At 41.3% G+C, this 19197-nt stretch overlaps 1 protein-coding gene across 2 annotated transcripts in view; it reads right to left on the bottom strand.

The window, feature by feature from the left end:
• Positions 1 to 18582, bottom strand: part of LOC5564307 (pickpocket protein 28) — a 50770-nt gene extending 32188 nt beyond the window's left edge. The window contains exons 1-2 of one of the 2 annotated variants that reach the window (XM_021852932.1): positions 18371 to 18582; positions 16929 to 17280 (exon numbers count right to left, since the gene is read on the bottom strand). The gene's annotated coding sequence lies outside the window, so the exon portion shown is untranslated. The remainder of the gene's footprint in view (positions 1 to 16928; positions 17281 to 18370) is intronic. The other variant, XM_021852933.1, reaches the window with a different exon arrangement.
• Between the last annotated feature and the right edge of the window lie 615 nt (positions 18583 to 19197).

Raw genomic sequence — 19197 nt, 5'->3', positions numbered from 1 at the left:
AAAGCATTTTTTCGACATTTGAGTGCAGTGGTTGATGATTAGCGAACCATATTAACACGAGGTGGTGGTTAAATATTTCTCGTGAGCAAATAAAAGCTGTTGGTGGTTTGAAAACTACATATTCCGACAACTATCTGCGACACAGATTGCGATATTTCTGCACAATTTTGAGCGCTTTCTTTTGTTGTATTGAAGTGGAACAATGGCTCCTGACTTGCGAGCATTGACAAAGCAAGAACGTTTTTGCTTCGATACGTTGAACAACGTGGCTAAATTTATTGATGGCTATGATGAAGCGCGGGATAGGGGTCGGATCGCGGGTTGGATGGATCGTTTGGAGGGAATTTTTGAGAACTTTTTGAAAATTCGGCTGGAAATAGACTTGCTGCAGGATGAAGATTCACCTACAGCGGATGAGGCAGATAAGATCAGTCGAGCCTCACGTGATCAATTCGAGAAGATCTACGTGCAGGTGAAGGGTTTCCTCGTCAATGCGGAACGAAATGCGAATGCGATACCATCCACCAGTGCGGGCGAAGGTTTCAGTGGTTCGATTCCCAGTCGCACGAACCAAATGGCTCGGATTAAGCTTCCGGAAGTCAAGCTTCCGTCTTTCGATGGCTCAGTCACGGAGTGGCTGACCTTTAGAGACACGTTCAAGAGTCTCATTGATTCTAATCCGAATCTTTCTGACGTGGACAAATTTTCCTATCTTGTCGCATCACTGACAAAGGAAGCTAAGCGGGTGGTCGAATCTATCGACATCACAGATGCCAACTATGCTGTCGCATGGCAGTCTTTGACAAAGCGTTTCGATAACAAAAAGTTAGTGGTGAAAACATACTTAGATTCGCTTCTTTCCGTGGAACCTTTGAAGCGGGAATGTTATGAATCCCTCTCTCGTCTTATCGACGACTTCGAACGTAACCTCCAGATGATTGAGAAGATGAATATCGACACCAAGGGTTGGAGTGTCTTACTTGCTCACATCGTGTGTTCTCGACTCGACACCGCAACGCTGAAACAATGGGAGAATCATCACAAATCGACAGACGTTCCCAAATATGAGCAGCTGATTGATTTTCTTCGTTCCCATTGCATGGTGCTTCAGTCAATCGCGCCTGGGAAACCGCGCGCCTCTTATCCTCCCCGATCTGATCCAACTAGAGTGCAAAAGTTCAAGGTCAGCAGCGTGCACTCCATAGTCAGTTCTTCCTCGAAACCTTGCTGTTTATGTAGTCAGTCTGCTCACTCTCCGTTCAAATGCGATGCGTTCCGCAAGCTTTCCGTGTCTGAACGATACGATTTGGTGAAGAAAAAGTCTCTCTGCATAAATTGCCTGTCCGCTGATCACCAAGTGCGAAACTGTTCATCTGGTGCCTGCCGTGTCTGTAGTCAAAAGCATCACACGATGCTCCACCAACAAACTCCCAATCGCAATCCTCCCCAACCACAGGTTTCCAAACCGAATCCAAGCCAACCCACCACAAATCAGACTCAATCTCAGATCGCTCCAAATGTATCCTCAAACGCAAATCAGACTTCCTCGCAAACAACCCTCGCTGCCGATCCTACGCCTTCCACAAGTTCACTCAGCCATTGCTCTACCTCCTTGGTTGCCAACGTCCGCCGAATCCCATCAACCGTGTTGCTGCAGACGGCGCTCGTGAAGGTCATCGATTCTGCGAAGAACATCATCTGGGCTAGAGCTTTGCTTGATCCTGCATCGCAGTTGAACATCATCTCCGAAAGTTTGGCTCAACGATTGCAGGTGCATAAGGTCAAGGAAAATCACAGCGTCGGTGGTATTGGACAATCCTCTACCACTTCCACCCATTTCATCGTGGTCCACATCCAGTCTCATTGTTGCAGTTACCGTACTCCATTGAAGTTTCACGTGTTAAAGGCTGTCACACGGGAACTTCCTTCGAACAACATTGACGTTGCTGATTGGAATTGGCCTACGGACGTTATACTGGCTGATCCCAAATTCCACCAACCCGCACCTGTAGACATGATTATTGGAGTGGATGCTTACTATGATTTGCTTCTCGATGGTCTCATCCGTCTTGGCCCCGGCAGACCGGTGCTGCAAAATACCTTGCTCGGTTGGGTTGTTTCCGGTAGGGTCGGAAATAGTCGACCAGATCCAAAAAGTGTTAGCGTCGTCCACGTTTGCAGTACGCTGAGTCTCGATGAACAGCTGTCCAGATTTTGGGAACTGGAATCTTGTCAGTCCTCCAGCACCATGTCGGTAGAAGAATCGACTTGCGAGGCTCACTTCGTAGCTACCACCACGAGAACTGACTCCGGTCGGTTCGTAGTCGAACTTCCAAAGAAATTGTCCGTCCTATCGCTGATGGGAGATTCGTATGAAATTGCAAAACGCCGCTTCCTCTCCGTTGAACGCCGTTTGCAAGCAAAACCCCAACTGAAGGCTGCTTACTCCGCTTTCATCGAGGAGTACCAATCGTTAGGGCATATGAAGGAAGTAATAGATGTCAGTCAACCCACACCATATCGCCCATATTATTTGCCACATCATTGCATAGAGCGTCCCGATAGCGTTACCACCAAACTTCGCGTGGTTTTCGACGCGTCCTGCGTCACGGACACCAGCATGTCTTTGAACAACGCCCTAATGGTGGGTCCAGTGGTGCAAGGCGATCTATTCTCGCTGATTCTGCGATGGCGAACTCATCGGTACGTTATTATTGCGGACATTGAAAAAATGTATCGCCAGATCCAGATACATCCCTCGGATCAATGTCTTCAACGAATTCTTTGGAGAGAAGATCCGTCAGAGCCAATCCGCATTTTTGAGCTCTCGACGGTGACTTATGGCACCTCCTCGGCGCCTTACCTAGCCACCCGATGTCTGCAAGAACTGTCCAAACTGGGTCGCTTTTCCTACCCCCTTGCTGCGGAAGTCGTTGGAGAAGACTTCTATATGGACGATCTTATGACTGGAAGCAACGACATCGAATCTGGCAAGCAGTTATGTACACAACTTCAGCAGCTGCTGGACTCTGCTGGGTTTCCGCTACGCAAATGGTCGTCCAACTCCCCGGAGATGCTTTCCCATATTCCCGAAACACTGCGAAATGAACGGACCGTTTTGGGACTCGATCCCGGTGCTTCTGTCAAAACGCTTGGTTTGAAATGGGAACCAGCATCCGATAGTTTTGGTTTCCACGTTCCAAAATGGAAACAGGACATCTGTGTATCCAAGCGGCAGGTTGTTTCGGATTCCTCAAGCCTTTTTGATCCTCTAGGCTTCATAGGACCGGTGATAGTAGTTGCCAAAATGTTCGTACAGGAACTCTGGCGAAGCAAACGTTCCTGGGACGAGCCTCTTGAAGACGAACTCCAACAAAACTGGCTGCAGTTTCGATGCGAACTTGCAGTTATCGAGACGATCAACGTTCCTCGTTGGGTTGTTCCAATCATCGATCCGACTGTCATCGAATTACACGGTTTTTGTGATGCCTCCGAGAAGGCATATGGGACCTGCATCTACATCCGTGCCGTGTCCCCCAGCGGAGAAATATCCGTTCGCTTATTAACGTCTAAATCGAAGCTAGCACCTCTTGGAAACAGCAAAAAGCAAAAAAAGATATGTCTGCCTCGGCTGGAACTTTCTTCGGCGTTATTACTCAGCCACCTGTTTCAGAAGGTCCAAGAAGCACTGAAACTCCAAATGAAGTGCTTTTTCTGGACCGATTCGATGATAGTACTCCAGTGGATCTCATCAACTCCATCTCGCTGGAAAACCTTTGTGGCGAATAGGGTGTCAGAAATACAACATCTGACGGAATGTGGGCTTTGGGCGCACGTGCCCGGAGTTGAAAATCCGGCGGACATTATCTCCCGCGGAATGCTGCCGGCGGAACTCAAGGATTGTGCTGCGTGGTGGAATGGTCCACCGTGGCTCAGTCAACCGAACAGATTCTGGCCTCCCCTAGTCCGCCCAACATTGGAAGACTTCGCTGTAGACGAATTAGAGGAAAAGGTTGTAGCACTACCGATCCAAGTCCAGACGCCCAACCCCATCTTTAGTCTGCGTTCGTCGTATACTGGATTAGTTTCTCTGACGGCGTATATTTTGAGATTTTCCCACAACTGCAAACAACGGAGTCCATCTAATCGGCGAACCGGTTTTCTCCTGGCCGCCGAGTATAAGGAAGCTCTCAGTGCTCTAGTTCGTGTATCCCAGCAAGAGTCGTTGAAGGAAGATATTCAAGCCATAGCCGCTAATGGAGAGGTCAAACCTAACTCCAAATTAAAAACCCTTGCACCGATCTTGGAGGATGGAATCCTGAAGGTCGGGGGTCGTCTACGCAACGCACCAGTCTCTGAAACACGCAAACACCCAATGATCTTGTCTTCACACCACCCTTTCACGAAGATGGTAGTTGTCTACTATCATCAGAAGCTTCTTCACGCTGGCCCGCAACTAATGATCGCCAACTTGCGGGAACGGTTTTGGCCACTAAGAGTACGCAACTTGACGCGTAAGGTGGTGCAAGATTGCATTAGATGCTACCGCTGCAAACCCACGGTTCAGGAGCAACTAATGGGGGATCTCCCCACCGAACGGGTGACTCCCACCTACCCGTTTCTGAAAACCGGCGTTGACCTTTGCGGACCATTATTCTACCGCCATTATGGTCGTAAGGCCCCTCCGGTAAAATGCTACGTCGCCATTTTCGTGTGTCTAGTCACCAAGGCGGTACATATCGAATTGGTGGCGGATCTAACAACGGACGCCTTCATCTCGGCCCTGAAACGGTTCATTGCCCGACGCTCCAAACCGGCCGTCATCGAATGCGACAACGCGAAAAACTTTCAAGGCGCATCCCGCGCGTTAGCCGAGCTTTTAACGCAATTCAAGTCGCAGCAGCATCAACATTCCGTCAGTTCCTTTTGTGTGGCAGAAGGAATTGATTTCAAGTTTATACCGCCCCGTTCGCCAAACTTCGGAGGCCTCTGGGAGGCCGCCGTTAAGTCATTTAAGAAGCACCTAAAAGCGACCATCGGAACCACCGTTCTCTTCAAGGACGATCTTGAAACCCTGCTCGTCCAGATTGAGAGTTGCCTGAATTCCAGGCCACTCACACAGCTGTCCACTGATCCCGAGGACCTGGAGGTACTTACACCGGGTCATTTTTTGGTCCACCGACCTTTGGTTGCTACTGCCGAACCTTCGTATGAAGAAGTTCCACAGAATCGACTTAGCCGTTATCAGTTGACGCAAGAATTTGTTCGACGAATTTGGAAGCGCTGGAGTACGGATTATTTGTCCGGACTGCACCCGCGCACCAAATGGACTCGCCAGCGCGATAATATTGCTGTCGGAACTCTAGTACTCCTGAAGGATGAAAAATTACCACCCCTCCGGTGGTGTTTCGGTCGTGTGACACGACTCTACCATGGTGACGACGGGAACGTCCGCGTCGTCTCAGTGAGGACAAAGGAAGGAGAATTCAACCGTGCAATAAGCAAGGTCTGCGTTCTTCCTGTTCAACAGTCAGCAACCGCTGAAGATGATGAAGTTCTCGCCAACATGTAACGTTGCTCAATCCCAACAGCGTTTAGGCGCTTATTTGTCTGTACCGTACGTTTGTTAAACGTAAACTAATGCTTTCTGTCGTTTCATGCTGCGCAACTGTGACCCTTTGTCGAGATTCACCGCTCGGCTGTGTGGTCCTCCGATCACATTGGACGTTGTTGTCGAATCCAGACAACGACATCGATGAACTGGCCCCCAAATCCCATGGTCAACAAGCGAATACTCATCAGGACCATAGAACGGAATCCCGGATAACTTCAGGTTCGAAGGTTCAACGAAGTCGAAGGTTATCATCAATCGATCGACCAGCCAGAATATCAAACCCAGTGAATTACTTTAGAAGAGTAGATTTGAAAGCCCCGTTAAAATTTGAATTTGTAGTAGTTAAGAAGCATTGAAAACCATACACTTTTCAACGGAGGCCGGCTATGTTAAGAATAAGAATAATTATGAAACACCCTAATGTATAACATTTAACACCATTGCATATCTCTCTTATCACCTATCCGTCTGATAGCGTGAGCGAAACCATCTCTTTTGTGCTCCCAATTGGGTCCTGAGCGTATTTTATAACTAGTATAGAATAGTCAGTCCAGTCAGTCGAATAAAAACCGTCAAACTAAGAACATCGTTTCTTTTCGCCTAACAAACCCCAATTTTCCAAATCCGATACCGAGCCAATCAAGTTCACATTTCCTACAGGGATCTTTCTTTGACTTCTAGGTCTTGCAGCTTACGGACTTGGGTAAGATTTTTGAATGCGGAAATCATAAATAAAACGACAGGAAAAATAATGGTTTAAGTAAAACCTTTATGGCGATGTGAATGTTAGGTGTTATTGTGAATTCCAGCTTAATAACACTCCTTAAGCAAATATATGGCTTTGCTGACAGTGTTGATGACCTCGGGTAAATAACAGAGTTTGCAGTAGAACTTTTTAATTATTAAAAATGAAAATTATGCTAATTCTATGAATCGGGTAAGGGAAAACGAGTTGACTGAGGCGACAAAAGTTGGCTTGCTTCTATTTAAGATCAGCTCATCTCGGACCGCAGAACATGCCTGAACGAAAAAGTAGCAGGAAACGTCAAATCGCAAGAGGTTGATATGTTGGGAGAGCATCCATCAAATTGAATAACAAAATTTTGCTAATCGCATATGGATTGTAAGTAAAATGGCTGATACTTTTTCAATTATTCAATCACTCTTGTATTAGCGACAAAATGCTGCTCTCGACGATAGTCAAACTAAACGTAGAACTTTGTTTCCATACTATAAAGAATCGACCAAATGTCATTCGACTAAACGTTGTTCTTGCATCTGCAAATTCCAGTAATATCTTCCACCATACATGCTTTCCGCTTTTTCAATCTCAATCACTGTGTATTCATGTCAAAAAATCACTCTGTAAAATAATCTGAAAAAAAATCGACCAAATGTCCTCTAGACTAAATATCATATGCTTCTTGAAGCAATTAAATTCTTTTCGACCAAATGTCCATTCGACGAAATGTCCATTCGACCAAATGTACTTTCGACTAAATGTCATTCGACCAAACGTCATTCGACCAAACGTCATTCGACCAAACGTCATTCGACCAAATGTCATTCGACGAAATGTCACAGATTCGAATGAAACGGTTGGTACGGTTGTCTCCGTTTATTTGCTCATAAAATTTTCGTCTATCACGTTATTTATACGTGAACAATCTGATCGTCGTAATTTTTTTGATTATCTTCAAACCCAAGTCTGCATAGTGGGCCTGGCCATTTTCATATTTGTAATATATTGACGATATGCTGCAAATGTAAGGCTGCTGGGAAGGACGAGATCCCGGTCGAGCTTCTCAAGCACGGAAGCGAGCAGCTTTACCAGTCGATCCACCGAGTACTTCTGAAGGTATGGGAGGGCGAAGAATTGCCCACCGGCTGGTTGGATGGCCTCATCCGCCCCATCTACAAGAAAGGGCACAGACTGGAGTGTGCCAATTACAGAGGAATTACCCTGCTGAATTCGGCGTACAAAATTCTGTCGCGCATCCTGTTTAACAGACTGAGACCTCTCGAGGAGTCCTTCGTCGGCGAATACCAAGCTGGTTTTCGTGAGGGCCGTTCGACAACGGACCAGACGTTTAGCTTGCGAATGATCCTAGACAAATTCCGGGAGTATAACTTGCAGACTTACCATCTGTTTATTGATTTTAAGGAGGCGTACGACTCAGTGAAAAGAAATGAGATTTGGCGAAAAATGTCTGAAAATGGTTTTCCGGCGAAACTAATTAGGCTGATATGTGCTACGCTGGATGGTTCGAAATCAAGTGTTCGGATCGCAGACGAGGTGTCAACCTTGTTCGTGACGTTAGACGGATTGAAGCAGGGAGACGCACTTTCGAATTTTCTGTTCAACATTGCACTGGAGGGTGCTATTAGGAGATCTGGCGTGCAGAGAAATGGCACTATTATCACAAGGTCGCACATGCTCCTTGGCTTTGCGGACGATATAGACCTTATCGGAATCGAAGGCAGATCAGTGGAAGAGGCCTTCGTGCCTCTGAAGAGGGAGACAGCGATGATAGGCCTGACCATTAATTCTACCAAAACGAAGTACATGGTTGCAGGTAGAGATAGGGTCAGGCATGGTTGTTGTAGGTGCTGATTCATCCGGTGGCTCTCTACGGGCACGAAGCGAGGTCGTTGAAAGAGTCAGACCGGAAAGCTCTCGGTGTTTTCGAGCGTAAAGTGCTGCGGACAATACTCGGTGGGAAACTCGAAAATGGTGTGTGGCGCAGACGCATGAATCACGAGTTATATCAAGTGTACAAAGATGCGAATATTATCGAGCGTGTAAAATACGGCAGACTTCAGTGGGCTGGTCGTTAAGTGCGAATGTCGGAAGAAAGAATTGCGAAAATAATATTCAGCTGAGAACCAGGTAGAGATCGGCGGCTTCGTGGAAGACCACGAATACGCTGGATGTACGCAGTGGAAGAGGACCTGGCGACCCTAAACTTTTTTCACAAGAGTCGGATTGTTTCGCGGTCTTCGGCAATATTCTTCATCGTAGTAATACCTATCGAGGTCTGTGTTCAGAATTTTTATAGAGGTCAATGGGCGACCTCTGGCGATTTTTCTTTGAAAAAGTAAGTTTTCCCATAGTAAATCCCATACAAACTTTGAACGGCTGGCGCCTAAATATAGTTTCACTGATCGAGCTGAAATTTTGCACAGTTGTTATGGGACCGAAATGCAATCCAAAAAGTGGACTGGAGCGAGAATCTAAGTTTTGTCCCACACTCGTTTACAGTTTAAGAATATTTTGTCTGTTTCATGGGCAACAAAACGTGCCGCCAACTTTCAAACAGACCAACCAAATCGTCGCCAGTAAACAATTCAAAGTAGGTGATGTGCCGTTATGTTGGTAAGACTGGTAAAACTCAAATTGGCAGCGTCTGGTTGGATGGCGACGATTTTGGAAACCTGATGTTTTTTCATGTAAATCAAGACAAAATTTTGAAACAGATTGAATTGCCTAGCCGAGGTATTTAATAAACTTGGCGAAACCAGGCTCAACATTAACACCTGCTGAATGAATTATTGTTGGAGTTTCTACAATCTATAGCAATATCAGGCTGTGAGTAAAAAGGATGTTTTTCCACTTACCTTATGAAAAAATCGCAACGAAACAACTTTGGAGAGACCTATAATTAAGATATTCTATCCAAACATTATACAAAGAAAATTCGTCCGGAAGTTACGCCTAATATTCATATAAAGGTAAAGAATTAGTTCTGTAATTTGTCTAGAAATAGTGCTTCATATTTACTAGGAATTGCAAAAAGTAAGCCACACATTTGACCGAAAAATGAATAATACTTAGTCCTTCCTTTCCTACGATTTTGATCGACTTCATCTACATCAAAAACGCGTTTGTAAATCGAACAGACATTTTTGCAATTGTCAATTGTTATTGAATCGTGTTGTGATTATTTTTAACAATTCGTATTGAGATCAAGATTTTTTAACTTATTGTATGTGAATTCACACAAGCTTCACTATTGGTATCAAGTTTTTACGCATAGGTTCGTAATTATTAATGCACAATACTTATCTGATTCGGTTTCTCTCGAGTTCGTTCAAAATCAATGCTGTTCTGGAGATATCATGGAGATAAGAGGATAAAGGATAAAAAAATACTAATAAATGTTTCTTATATTTTTTGCTTCCAAATGTTGGATTCTATCAGAAATTCTATCGGAATCTGCTGAAATTCATCCAGCACTTTTCTGACAAATCCACCAAAGATTTTTCTACAATCATCGCCGAAAAGTTCGCCTCGATTCTTTTACAAATTTATTCAAAAATTTTACACAATTTTAGTTAATATTGTTGTTATTCGACATTTGAAAAATCTTCAACGAAGTGAGTTTCAGAAACGTATACAGAAATGTCACCATAAATTCTATCTTGAGTTTGTTAATGGATTTGGTATTACCTCGACTACAAGTTCTCTACAGAATGAAATCAAAGACTCGAAATATAACCTATGTAAGCATATTCCCGTAAAAATAAGGAGTAAGATCTCCATTGTGCCATCTTTTTGTCGCAATTTTCCTTTTTCATAATGCTTCTTACATATCAAAAATCGTGTGCTGATTTCTAATAACAAACTATTTTTGGTAATCAAGTCTAATTTTTGATGGTTAACTGTTGGATAAAGTTTTAAATTATGACAGATCACTACATTTCAATATTCATTTCCCCTTCTAGGCAGTTTTGAACCAGCACTTGTAGTTTTGAAGTCACTATTTGATCACTATTTCAATCATTTTAGTCACTTAAGTCATTATTATTTTGCTGGTTTGCCGCTACTAGCCTTGTGGAAGGTAGAAACCTTATTCCAAACCATATCTAACTCATCTTTGATCATTCGACGATAAAGAGAGTTGACGGAACTCGATAATGATACTTTCTTGAACTGGAGATACGGATTTATCTCTTTTTCTCGAAAACACTGAAGTTCGTCACGCAAGTGTCAATTTGGACGAATTTAGATGCAGAATTATGAAAAATTTATTTCAGGAATTGGATGTAGAAATTGAAAATAAAGCTCTTGTTTTTAAAAGGAGTTATAAAAATATAACGTAAACAGGAATACTAACACTGCTATTGTCTCAAGCACCAAAATACCACTATTCATTTAATTTTGGTTCGCTGTATCCATTGCCGTTTTCAAAGGAGTACTTTGCGAAGACCAAGCTGTCTGATTCGTTTTTCGCGCAATAGGAGTGTTTTATTTTCGGTTGGCTTTGTTCGAGTCGTTTTTCGCGCGCCCGATTCTTTTTTTTCCTTGGTTGGCTTTATTCGCTCGGGCAGAGCTTTGCGAAGGCCCAAGCTGTCCGATTCGTTATTCGCGCGCCCGGATTGATTATTTTTCTCGTTTTTTTTTTGCCTTCGGTTAGCTTTTTATTCGCGCTATCGGAGTGATTTTATAACCCAGCCTATACGTGTTGACGCCGATATTGTGATTGTTCAGTCGAGGAAGGATTACCAAATGGTGAGCTCGTTTCATGCCTGTAATTACATATGTGTATCATGACATGAATTTCTTTTTATGTGCTTGTTAAACAAACTATGTATGGTTCGTCACTCTAAGTGTCGGCATAAGCGCTTATTCAAATTTACACGGATAAAAATCTGATCCCCACACCATGATTCACAAATCATGAAATTCATAAATTGGTTAGGTCATAATATCAGGATCACAAATCATGGTTCCTGGAGTCATAATCATGATTCCTCATAAGCGTAACATCCAGTGTGAAATCATTAAGCGGTGCACTTTGCTTCATGTTATTCGTATCGATCACTCTTAATTCAAGATGACGAAGCGGTTGAGTGGTAGAGTACGTAGCTTACAATCGGAAGGTTCTTGGCTCGATTCTCAATGTATGCTATTTTAACTTTTTTTTTTATTTTGTCGATCATAAATGGATGCGCGACTCAGCATTTTTGGCATTTGAATCATGATTCCGAACAATCAGCTACAAAAACCTAACGCGTGTGTATCGTTACGGAAATCTGACTCATAATATCATGAGTCCAAATCATGGTGTATTTTCATAAGACGAAAACACGCTGGAATCATGATATCATGAGTCATAATCTTGTTTTTGGATTCTGATTTCTACCCGTGTAGAGATTCAAACCTTTGAATGATTCGCCGTTTAAGATGTCGACGCATTGAGAGATAACTTCTTAAACAAAGGTTACATGAATCGCATCACTTACCAAGGTGAATCCTGATCATGTAGCTTTTTAACCCTCCCACTAACATTTTTTTTCCCGTGACAACCATGAAGATGCAGAGGTATACTCGGTTTTAGTAACAATGGAGATCACACTAACATTCCTTCCCTTCCCCAATGACCGAAAGGACGTGGCCGGCGCCGTTATTGATTTTACAGAATTAAGAGTCCTCGAAAATGTACATTGAAGATGGTATTCTACTCCCAAGCTACCTGTACAATTTCGATTATTCTCGTCAATCACGGAGTAGCAACTACGAATTGTACGGTCATCATTGCTCATGCTCATGCTCATCATATAGAATACTTATTAACAAAGTTCAGAATACTTTAGATGCTCAAATAGTTATTTATGCAACAAGTTGCAAAATTATGATTTTGTAGTGAAGTTGTACACTTATTAAACGAGGCTCGCCGAGTTTGATAAATACAACGAGTGCTGAAGAAATCGAGTATTGCATCAAGTTTCATACAACATTTTTTTTTGCTATGGACCTATGCACGAGTTCACTATTTGACGTTTGAGCAGTGCCAGTGTTATTTACGTGACTATGGCAACGAGTGAATTCGGCACCGCAAAAACGTCAAATTAGTGAACTCGTGCATTGGTCCATTACGGAAATTTCTGTGATGGACCGATGCACGGGTTCACGAATTTGACGTTAGAGCGGTGCCGAATTTATTCGTTGCCATGGTCACGAATATAACACGGCACCGCTCAAACGTCAAATAGTGAACTCGTGCATCGGTCCATAGCTCGATTATTTCCAAAAGAACAATCAAACATTTCAAGAGAACCCACGTGGGCATACATCCACGTGTAGCATTATTTCAGTATATTTCAATCGCGTAGGCTGTGATACAGTAGTATTTAAGAATGTCACACATTTTCTCGTTCACGTTATACAAACCTATTGTCTATTGCACGGTGAGAAATCGCTCTTTTTCTCTCCTTTGGGAAATCTGAGAATAATGGTGCCAGTACCTGTCAAAGTTGACCGTTGTTTTCAAGTTTGGTTAAAGATGAAAGAGAGAGAATTTCACCGTGAAATAAACTATATTCCCTATGGTCCAATGCATGAGAGACGTTTGAGCGGAGCCTTGTTATTTATGTGGCCAAGGTAACGAGTGAATATGGCACCGCTCAAACGTCAGATCAGTGAACTCGTGCATTGGTCCATTGGAAGACAGAACAGGTAACCAGTCAGCGAGTTTCGATAGCGATCGATACCGATTCGTTTTGAATCGTTGGCGATCGCCATCGTTGGACAAAGATCTATAAAGAAATCGGAGGACTGGTTGGTCGGGAAGACGGTGCATACAGTAGCGGACTCTGCTACCTCCTCTACGAATGCTGGACGATCCGATCCCAAATCAGAATCCCTACACTGAAACAAGCGTTGCAGTAATGAGAACCATGAACGTGTTTTTAAATTTACTATTCCAACCACGATTGAGCTATCATGAACGCTTTTTATTTGCGTTTTGTTCCCTCTCAATCCAACCGCGTCGATAGCCGAGCGGCTAGCGTTCGCGCTTGACAATCGCCAGATCCTCGGTTCGATTCTAGTCTGCTGCAAGTTTTTAACCATGAAATAGTAATTTTTACTATACAAATGGTGCCATGGTAAAATTGAACGCACAAAATATTCTAAATAAATGCGAATTTAGTCTGCACAAATCAAGTGGCGTTGTGTATTTAATTTAACCCTCTGATATAGTATTTTCAACCGCAACGCTGTTCTCAGTGTAGTCTTTAACTGAGAGAGAGGAGACAGCTCGCTGACAGTTGGCATGTTTTCTTGTCTTACACTGAGGCAAAAAAACTTAATAATTTCTTAAGTAATAATTATGATTTGGCGCCACAACGATTATTGTTGAAATTTATAAGTTTTACTTATGATTTTGGTGAAGAATTTCAGTAATGAATTTCATAAGTCAATCAATGAAATTCGATAATAAACGCAATGGTATTATCTCAAATCGTATTATAAATCGATAATGTTGTTCGCCTTTTATTTCAGGCGTGCACAAAAATTGACATGTTTTGATAACATGTGACCTATTTCCGATTAACTTGTAGCCAACATCGAAAGCGGAGTAGTTCTTCTAGCGATTGCTATGATAATTATTTCAAGTAATTGTTGTTAAAGAATTCAAAGCTCTCACTTATGAAACTTATGATCCCATTTTCGAAATGTTTAAGCGTGCAATGAAACCATAATTTGGCTGGTTCATAAGTCTTGATTTATGGAAAACCTAAGTATTTTTGCCTCAGTGTATTTGACCTCTTTCTTTAATTCTTGGGTTGTGCACAACGGCCAGATGAACTTATTTTGGTCAAAATTATATTCACTTCTTGTTGTTCACTGTGAAAATGGATATGAATATAAAAGAATCAATAGCAGTTTGCCAACACCCAACTATATTTACTAATTCAAATTTTTGAAATGTGAAATCATCAAAAAACACCTAGAAATTTGGATTAACTTTACTTGAATTTTGACGGTAATTCACGCTCTGCCCTTCAAAGGTGTGGTTTCCCGACCAGTGGATTACAACAAAACTATACCACAATTATATCAAGATTTGTTACAAATAACTAATTTTGTTTCATTTTTGTTAGGAGCACTTTGAGTTAATGGAGAAAATTGAGTTCTTTTTGATCTTTCGACGTTGACGCTTGCGCCTAGGCAATGCGTCAAGAAAGCCCGAGCAGTCGTCAGTTGTTTTCCCTCTCGGGTCGCGCGCCTATTTTCTCTGAGTGCTTTTATATAGCCGAGCAAACGAGTGAAGCTAAAAGTGGATTGTTGCTGCTCAAGGATGACGGATCAATTGGTGAGCTCGTTTCATGCTACTTTTTCTAATCTATAAAATATGTATGACTGTACCTTTAATCGTTACAACAGTGAGACGTAAATATGATTTTTCAACAAACTATGAAAGGTTCGTCACTGTGAGTGTCTACATAAACTCTGATTCAAAAATTATTTATGTCTAATTTTTTTTTTCAAAACCCCTTTTTCCTTTAACCCTTTTTTTTTGTAATAAAAAAAAACTTTGAATGGTTCGACACTACGAGTGTAGACTTGCGGAAGGTTCACTTTATTGAACAAACTTTGAAAGGCTCGTCACGTCAAGTGTCGGCATAATTTTTCTCTACATAGATATTGTTCATATCAAATGAAAATATTATATTTACATATAAGCATGTTTATATCTCACCAATAATTATTTATCATGGTCTAATCGCTTATCAAAGTGAATCCTGTGACCCAACGATCCTCCCGATTAACAAACATCCCTCCCAGTAACCTTTGTGGAGATGCAGAGGCAAACACGGTAGGTTACACACTAACATTCCTTCCCCTAATCCCACCTGACTGCAAGGACATGGCCGGCGCCGTTATTGACCCTGTATAAATAGAGGCACTGAATTATGCACACTGAAGAAGATTATGGCTAATCCCAGCCGATCTTCTAGTTGATTCTTTGTGCATTTTCACTGAATTCGGTCAATCACGGAATAGCAACCATTGATATGTGTAGTCTGTCTAAGCTAAGCTAAAAATATAACACAATTAAAACCAGATCAGTTATAATAACAAAGGCTGTTTCAAATTTGTTACAATTCAAAACATATTTCTAACACAATTTGTTATAAAAAATTGAGATCAATTGCTTATAACTAATTTTGTTTTAATTCTGTTGTAGAAAATAACAAAATGAGTTATATTTTTGTTTAATTTGAAACATAATAAGTTACATTTTTGTTCAAATTATATCATATTTTGTTACAATTTTGTTTAGTGTAGAGGAAATTGTGTTATAATTTTTGTTATTTAGTAATTAGTATTTATTAAGCAAAATTATATCACATTTTGTTAGAAAAATGGTCTAACTGAGTAACAAAATCTGGTACAACTCTGTTGTAATCCACTGGTCGGTGTCCAGTGACAGTTGATGACAGGTTCCCATGACTTTTGAGAGCTCGCAATCTAAACCAGCTGTCTCCTCTCTCTCAGGTCTTTATTAGCACTTTTCAGCATTGTTTTTTTTTTAGGAAAAGCCGGTCGTTGTGTTGTGCATCTTCTCAATAAAAAGTTGATTTATTTGCAACGGAATTGCAAAAAGTTTTATTTGGTTCTTTCAAAAAGTTTGTATCTTCCATTTAAGAGAAACTATGAGCTTTGTATGGACACTGCATTTGAAATTCGATCGTAAATTTCAATCTGAACTATATCCCACATGGCAATTCAAATCCTATTCTGTATGCTTGGTGGACAAGATCCCCAAAAAGATAGATAAATCCCAGTTTAAATTTTATGTGAACATTAAATGTGAACATTAAGCTGTTTAGTGGAATACTTGTTAATAAATGAAAACTGAATTTGATACTATACTAGAGTTTGTATCTTTTGATAGATACGCGTATTTCGATCTTAACTGTAAGGCCGTCTTCAGTGTCGTGTACTAGTAAGTCAAGTCTAGTACATGATACTGAATCTGTCAAAGGATACAAACGGAATTACACCTTTTGTACAATCTTTAACTTGAAACTGTGATGTGTTGGAACGTTTCTGAAAGCGGCGTCATAGACAGCAATCCCAAAGTTACTAGAGACACGTCATTTGATTCTTGAGATACGCAGTTGTTATTTTTGTTACGCTGCATAATATTATCAAGAAAAAAATTGAGACTGTAGAATAGTTTCATACCTTATGTCATAAAAATCTTTGAACGACATGTGTGGATTTGTTACCATAAATACATGGAAATCCAATAAAAAGCTTTCACAAAAATTCATCAACGCTTAACTGAAAATCCAAAGCTTGGACGCCATCTGGTGTAAAAGATCGGATTCAAAAACAAACAAAAAATGTTTACTGTCGTTTCGGTAGTTTTCTTAACCATTTCCTGAAATCGAGTAATCCATAAAGATACTCCTTTACGGTACCGAACCAACACCGACAACCCGCCCAGAAATGCCTCTCAGCTTATCGTTAAGTCCACACACTAGTCTATTTCCGCCTTTTCCCCACAAAACTCACTTGCCTGATCAGAATCCGCACCGGAATATAATATCCAGTTGATCCGCACGGATTGCCTTTTTTCTCACAGTTTTTGTCGGACCACGCTTCCTTCCTTCCGCTCGATGGGTGATCCGGCTAGAAACTGCACCAATTCGGCAAACGATGTTCCACTTTTATTTTATGGGCCTCTGTGTCCTCTTGTGCAAGTGCACTGCGCTGCACATGCATGGTGTGAATTGAGCGTGGCAGAAAAAGCGTTCGTTCCGGTTATCTCTCGGCTGCATCACATGCAAAACGGTCAACTCGTTGGAAGGCGAAAGGATGGGTGGTGGGAACCATATGAAGTTTATCCTTTCCGGTGCACTGTGGGCTAGAAATTAAAATTTTGCGACGATATTCCAAGCACTTTTGTAATGAACAAAAATAAACCTAAAAGTAATACACTTGCTTGAAGTTGCAAGTTGGTAGAAATTATGGTACATTGAAAAATCAACGAAAAAATTTATGTTATTTATATGCAAGATGTGTAAAATATAGTGAGTTCGATTTCCAAATATGTACACATAATAATTATTCTTGCCATTTTTACCTACAAACCATTTTTAAGGTCTATTGAATTTTTTTTCGTTTAAACAAAATCAACTCCGCAAAATGAAATGAAATACTGTAATAAATCGAATGAAATTGTCGGTATATTATCACACATATTCTCAATAATGAGAAAATCATCTCTTTAGTTAATTGAAACAAATGTGTTCTGGACTTTTGTTGTGAAATTCTAATTTTCGGCCCATGGTGCGGCGGTGGGTGTAGGAAGACTGTTACATGGCTTGCACGAGCTTCCAACGGCCAGCAGAAGGAGAACGTGTCTATGTGGTAATTCTCGTTTATTTTTGCATTTTGTTGAATTAAATTTACTGAAATGTATGAAGTGTATGGTTATGGGCATGCAATAGAGTGACTGGGATTCTTGGCGCTGGTACGTTTTTTTTGTTATCTCCGTTCGGATCCTCCATCAGTGAGGGCTCGTTTTCAGGAAACAGTTCGTGTGGAAACGATGGCGTTTGTGGGCTTTTGTGAGAACAGTTTATCTTTTGGTAAGCTTATTTTTTTGTCTATACATTCTATGGGATGGTAAAAAAGAGCGTACGAAGCGGATTTTGATGAATGGAATGTGTGCCTGCATTGGGGAATGAAATTGCAATTACCGGCGTTTGTTCAGCATACCTTTGAAAAGAATCTCTGTGGAGTAGATTGTGTAATGCTAGGCTTTTGAATTTGGGGAGACTAAAACTTGCGGGCATCGCAATAAATGTTTTAATTTTCTTGATTCGCATGATAGGTAATAAAGTTCATTATGATTCTTTCTTTAATGAGAGAAAAATGCCATGGAAACATTATTGACCTTGGTCTGCGATGCGAAAATGAAATCATTACCTTTTTTTATGATTAGAACCTACCTACTTGCCTACAGCTTTTTATCCAATTTGGTCTCTAAAACGACAGCCAGCGATAGTGTTACCACAGATATCTGTGATGTTACAATCCGAGTGCCTGCCGCCATTGTCTTTGGCCGCCAAGAGTAGCATCACCGTCCTCGGCCATCGCGATCCTGCCACCCTCCTACCATGCACCAACACCATCAGCAAAACTCCGGATCCGTGAGAGCACCTCAAAGTTAAGTACCCAAGAAACTGTGACATCACAAATTAATTGTTGTAAAATCTAGCGTAACATTTGAAAAGGGCCTATCTGCAAAACGTAAACATTGAGAAATTCTCAATTGAAGATTCCGTTCCATATTTATAATTCCTATTTTAAACCCATTCGCATTTTTACTAGTTTCATACCTGTGTTCGACACCCATTAAAGTCTGTTGCGTGGCTCATTATGTTTCAAATCTCAAATAACACAACAACTCGTAAAAATTGTTGAATTCAAACATCATCGGCAGATAGGCCCTTTTATGAATCTTCAAACCAGTTAGGCCCTTTGATTGAACATGGTTTCAGTTAGGCCCTTTTATAATTTGCTAATTTTATTGATTTTTGAATTGGTTTGCATAAATCTTGAACAAAATTTAGCGATTATGTGAAAAAACACTATATAATAGCTAAATATTGGAAATTTTCGGTTGAAGATTCAGTACCATATTGATTATTCTATTTCAAACCCATTCGCTTTTTACTAGTTTCATACTTGGGGAAGATCCAAAAATGACGTCCATCGTTTTTCGGGATTTCTAGAACCCTTCTACCCCCTCTGTCACGCTTTTTCTAATACCCAA

This window comes from Aedes aegypti, chromosome 3, assembly GCF_002204515.2.
Source record: "Aedes aegypti strain LVP_AGWG chromosome 3, AaegL5.0 Primary Assembly, whole genome shotgun sequence".
Taxonomy (NCBI): domain Eukaryota; kingdom Metazoa; phylum Arthropoda; class Insecta; order Diptera; family Culicidae; genus Aedes; species Aedes aegypti.
Note: the sequence above shows the minus strand (reverse complement) of the source record. Positions and strands in the feature narration are given on the sequence as shown.